Genomic DNA, 6,521 nt, shown 5'->3' on the forward strand with positions numbered 1-6,521 from the left:
TGACAGGTGCAAGCTTTCCATCTCCGGGACCAAGGGGAGAGGAAAAAATAGCTTCTCAAACAATAGCTGAGTTGAGTGATTTGAAACTCACTGCTTGGTGTGAGGAGGGGTTGGATTTGTATCTGCAACACAACTGGACAAGACTAGGATATATCTCTCCTCTTTCCAAGGGTGATGTAGGCGGAGGAAATGGAAACTGTGTTGCTCTGCTGCTTTCAGTCATTAATCAGTGTGGTGACCCCCATCCTCTACCTCCCACCACTCCCTCAACTCTTTCTCTCTCAACACCGGCCAGGCATCTAATGCAGATTCAACATCATACACCCTTGGGCTCTGACTGATGAGCAGAAATCCGCTGCCTTAACCTAAAGCTGTTGGTACGGGCAGGAAGCAGGGAAGAAAAAAGACAGTCTCTAGCTGTGATCGTCCATCTGTGAGCCCAGAGTGTAGGCCTGATGAGGCTGACACTGCTGCCGAGGTGGTGGTCGTGTCGGTGGTCTGATGGGCTTAATGCATTCTTACTGAATGCAAGTTTGATGAAGACCAAATGTATGGAGCACACTTGGGGCAAGATAACACAGATTAGCTCACCACAGTGGTGTTGCCAGTGCAGGGAAAAGAAGAAAGCTTGGGAATAGGAGAAAAAAAACTCACCACATGGCATCCCTACAAAAATAGCTCTTTCTCTCACATCATCCATATTTCCCAGTTCCTTCCCTAGCAGCTGCTTTGATGGATCATTTTGTCTCCCTAATAGCAGCTCCAAATCCCTGGATGCTCTCCATTTATGTTCCGTGGGAGACTATAACAATTTAGCTGGATCCATCTAAAAGATTAGCGCAGGAGCAGAGGAAAAAGAAAAGACAAAAATCTAAGCTTTACCCAAGAGGGAATCAACTTGTACTTTATTTAGACTTTACTCTTCTTTTAATTTTTTTTTAAGTCAATGCTTTGTCAATATTAACTATAGCTGCTGCTTGCCTCTTGATTTTTGAAGGAGCCCGGTATAAATGATGCAGTCCTCCAAGCTTGCAGAGGCCTTTCAATCATGCATGAGTGGTGGATAAGTGATGGAAGCTGCTGTGGCCCGCCACTCTCTTTTCCTCCCTGTCTGGTTTCCATTTTAACTGGGGGGAAAAGGATGAGAGAGATTTTCTATCACACCCACCGCTTCATCACAAATATCAAGAGCGGAAAAGAAAGCGAGTGATGTTGTGAACAGTAGTCTCTGCCAACCACAGTAGATATATTTACAGTCTCGGAGACATATCAGCCAGAGCGGATCATGTGCAATAACTTCAGTCTGTCAATCAGTGGCGCATGGCTAACTCTTTGTTCAGGGTTTGTGTAGCTCATTAATAAAAGGCTCATGACATGTTTGATCACATTTTCTTGACATGACAATTTAACATTTATAACAGCCTCATTAAACATTTATACAACATTTATCGTACATGACTGCGTATCAGATTTCAAATTAAAGTTCCAAGCATTTTTCTTTCTCCTGGACTGTTGACTACATCTCGACCCTGTGGTCTTGACCCTTTACATAGACCTGCTGAGACAACTAAAGGATCCTGCTTACTCCCAAAACTGTAAAAATAGTAGAAACCCTTGCAAACTGTATCCATACCAAATATGCAAAATTATTATTGAACATTTTGTATAGTGTCTCTCTGTATAGTATCTACATGTCCTGTCATGGGCCTTTCCATGATGAAACATACATTTGCTGAAGAAAACACTGAAAAATTGGGGATAATGTTCAATCTAAACAAATTTCAAAATAAAATCTTCCAAGATAATGATAGATTTATGAGAATTACTTTTGATAAAGTTATTTTTGAATCAGCTTTACTCTACCTACATAAACATTACATGAACAGTAGTGGCCGTAGACCACTCCGTCGCTTTGTGAGCGTCACAACCCCCTGTGAAATGACTCTTTTCACTAATTTGATTGATTTAGTCCGATAACATTTGGAAAGTTTAGAAGAGTTGCACGATTGCATTATTTTATCCAAATTCAAGTTAGCATCAGTTAATTCACCAAGTTAGATGTGAAAATATGCTGGCTATACGCTGTTTTCCCCCGCTGTCTCTCTCTCTCTGCTGTTGTTGGCCTCTTTGTGCTACCGGATTAGCTTACTGAACGATAGTCTGCCTTGCTGAGTAGTCTCACATAGCCGATCTCCACACCTCGTTTCAGCGCTGTGCCAGCTACCAGCTCATTCTTCAGAGGCAGACCATTAAATTAGCAAAATAATGACAAAAATTGCCCCAAAAAATGACCCCCCCAAAAAAAGAGCCGGCGAAGTGATGTGTTCAGCTAATTGCAGATAGCCGATATATTCGTCCAATTGCCCAACCCTATTAGATAACAGGGAATTTGTATTTTGAAGTAGTAAAAATTGGCCTTTTTAATGGTCTTTTTCATTCACGTGTTGGTTTTGGGTGCTGCTCTGTGATTTGTCTTTGTCAAGTAAACTAGATGCAGAATCTCTTTGCCCCTAAAATATTTAAATAACACCTGGTGCAGAAGCGCAAAAGGCTCTTCTTTTTTTTTTTACTTCGCACCATCAGTGAAAACAGCTTTGGGTGTTGAAGAACATCACAGCTTGGCTGTGTGGGTGGGTGGAGACATGGGACATTGTCAGGCCTCTCAGATAGAGCATGTTGTGTGGGACACCACACCGTCACATTATATTATGGATAAGAAAGGAAATGACAGGACAGCATCAGGAAGGAAATCTCAAGGGAACATCTTGTACAATGCCAGGAGCATTGATGGCATTGGTCCCCAATGGACCAAAATTGCAAATAGAATGAGAAAGCAGAACTCTTCTTCCTCTGTCCAGGGAATAGATTCCAAGTATACTGCATGGCTTAATCCTGCCGGAGCAGGATCCGGGACCTCTCGGTTTTTGATTGTTTGTGCTCCGGTACCTATTTGTGTGTATTTGGTACCTCGCGTGAGTGGTGGCGCTTTCCATAGTACTGAAACGGAGTGGAGGAGATAGTCTATAGATAGATAGATAATGGATAGAGCTGTAAACCGGTGGAAACAGTGGTTTCTACGCGCCTCCTCCTGCTGATTTTGAGTGATTATTGCGATTGTTTTGATTAATAAATGCAAAATAAATAATGTTTTGATAGTTTTAACAGCTAGCACCTAGCTGTTGTCCAATGGGCTTCAGCCAGTGTGGATTTATGATGTGTTCCAAGACCTTTTCTCTCCTCCTGACCCGCTAGAACAGCACCCTCTCCTAATTTACAAATTAAGCACTGGTAAACTGTAAACATACCAACAGATAACACTGGTCATAAATAGTTCTGTCTGCTTGCCTTCAAAATGATCCACCGTGGATGTGTTCATTGACAAGGCATGTATTAGAATAACCATGCAGCTCTTTAATCATCATAATTTTCCTATTAGAGGGAGATTTAGAGTACTTTGTGTGCCTTTGAGACGGCAAAGCTGTAAATTAGCTTTTACACTTGCATTGTTTAGTAAATCATTGTACCCTGTGGTTGGACAAAGCAATGGTTTATGGAAACTGTTTCACTGAATATGCACGGAGTGTTCCCTGTCAAATATCCTTGTCAAATTACCTCCTCCAGAGACACCCAAGGCAACATTAGGTGTAAATTATGCATTGCATATCGTCTTTTAAACCTCCGATTTTTTTGTGACAAAAAAGTAAATATTCCACATATAAATGTGTGAATATTTTACATGTTAAATATCCGCCATGTACGACATGTTGGTAAAAATGACTGTCTTTTCAGCGAGCAGCTATGATTTAAGTCTGCTGTAGCTTCCACCAACAGATGTGATACACCTGAACCAGAAAAATTAAATGGTTGCTTAACTGAAATTTAAAAATATATATAAATATATTTTCTCACTATCCTCCAGTGGTATCTAGCCATGCAAGTACTTTTGGTTATATTTTCCTAGGTTTGAGGTATCCAAGAATTCTGCTTCCCAAGACAAAGAAGTTTGTTTGTGCTGCTGAAAACACTGAAAATGTTTTGAAAAAAACAAACAAACAGCAAATGTGTCCTTCCAGAAACAATGCCCTGGGCAATTTTGTAGACTAGTTCTTTTTTAGAAAACAGTTTCCAATAAAAATTGTTCACAGCAAAGTCTGCAGATTATCCAGAGCAATCATGACCTTATTTCTGCAAAGAACTTTTGCTGTTGAGCTTTCCAAATGTCATTTTTGATGATTTGAGCACCACAAACACCACCCAAACCCACCCTCCCCACACACCCCATTATTACTGGGGTATCCGCTTAAATCTCAAAGGTGTATATCTGTAAACCTCTGCACATAAAATGAAAACTATTTACTATTTACTACATACCACAAATATGTGGAAAACAGCTATATATTTTTGTAATTTTGGATGAAACAACCCTTTTAAAAAGACATCAAACAGATGTTCTAGATAAATAGCATCACTTTGGCCACACAAAGTCGTCTTCCCGAGTGCTTCCGGGAACACAAAGCCAAAACAAAAGCCAAGCCAATTTAGATGTTCTCTCACTGCAACGGCACAAACAAAGCAGGAAGCAAGGGTCACAGGGCCAAATCCTTGGTTTGAAGTCTCAGGTCCTTTCCTACAATGACTGACTGCGTTCTCTACTCCCACAACCTCCTTCAAATTAGGCCATCTCCGTGGTAACGCGGGGAAACTGCCAAAAGTTGAGGGGATTGTGGGACGCAGCAGGGCTGAGTGATTGAGGTCAATTCAAGAGGTCAGCATGCCATTTTCAGAGCAAAGTTCCTGTTACCTTTGGCAAACAATTTCTTGTCCCTTGGCTACCAATCAAAGTAGTTTGTGAGCCCTTTTTCTACCGTCAAAAGTAGTCGAGGCTCAGTTCTGAGCCCTTAGAATTTAATTAGATCTAGTGGGCTTGTGATATTGACACGTCACATTTCCCATTGGAAAACTACTTCCTGTTCTTTACAGGTCTGTTCTCTCTGAAACCAAAATTCTCTAGACCCCCTCTTGAAAATGGCACGATATAAAGACTAAGCATGTTTTCAGCTGGCCCTTAGTTTTTAAGTGGTCCCGTGGGATACTGACGATATATATCTGTGGTTGCAGTTATTAAAAAGCTGGAGAGTGGCATTTAGAAATGACATAGGGTTGTGCCACTGGTAGAGCCTTCAGCACCTGGCTAGTTATTTGAGCGTGAAATACACTCTCCTGTCTGACAAGAGTGAGTGAGTGGGATCTTGTATAATATGAAAGCAGGACAAACTTGTTGTAAATATTTCATGGCAATAGGTCAACAGGATGTTAATGTTGTTTTTCTTTTGTGCTGTGGCCCCCTGGTAAGGTTAGGCGGTGACAGATTAAATGCGCTACATACAGTCACTTCTGTGGTGATGTACACCAGTAGCTGCCACATATTAAATTCCAATGAGACCTCAGTGTGCTGGTTGGTTTGAGTAATTTAATAGACCTAAAGGGACTCTAGAAACACATACAGCAAGTCGTACCGCTTCTACTGTACAACACTTTATTAAACATCTACTAAAGTATGCAAATAAGTATTATGAAGCCCCTAGATATAATAATCTGATGAGATCTTTGTGTTGTAGTCGAATATTGTGACAGACCCGAAGGAACTCTAGAAACACGTAGAGCATGACATTGCATACGATACTTTATTAAAAATCGACTTACTGTAAGTATGCAAATAATCAAGGACCATATTTCCAAAGATGATATTAATCTTTCATTCTACTTTATTATGTTTTTGTTATTTCAATTTTCCTTATTTAGTATTTGTAGCTCGTTTCCATGTGTGGTAATGCTTGGCTCAGCCACTTGACCACATTTCCGTGACATGTGAAGCACTTTGTGGACTAATTTGATTGTGACCTTTGATTATTTGAGTGTGATTGTGAAATAAGGGTGGAGGGTTGTGGTGACGAGCGGCGAGTAAAGCGAGATGAATGAAAAACAAACCCTTCATGGAAAGAAACAAGCTTTCAATGTCCGACCAAACCTTCTAATTTTCCGCTTCATTAAGAGCTGCGGTGCTGGTGCTGTGAGCCCAAGGCCAGAGGCCGCTTGAGGCAGAAGCAGACCCTTTAATAGCCTGTTTACAACCATACTGGGGTAGCGAAGGGAGCAAATGGAAGGACTGAGCTTGTTAACAATTTAATAGCTGCAGTGACTGATTTAAGGATTTGCATACTCGCAAAGGTCATATTTGTTACGTTCTTCACTGGGCAAGACTTAAAGCCACATTCACTGAGGTTTATGATCCACACTGATCATTTTCAGGGATGGCTGGTTGTAATGACACATAATTGGAAACTGCTTCCCTCCTTTGTGGCCACTCAATAGGTCAGAAATTAGTGTTCAGTACAGCAAACAAAGACAAGAGTGATGCTGATGTTTTACATTACCGTCAAAAGCAATCAATTTGTGCATAAAATGAAAACATATACAAACTACAAATGTTCATGAATAACTTTAATTTCAAACGCTTATCA

Source organism: Sebastes umbrosus, chromosome 21 (genome assembly GCF_015220745.1).
Source record: "Sebastes umbrosus isolate fSebUmb1 chromosome 21, fSebUmb1.pri, whole genome shotgun sequence".
Lineage (NCBI taxonomy): Eukaryota > Metazoa > Chordata > Actinopteri > Perciformes > Sebastidae > Sebastes > Sebastes umbrosus.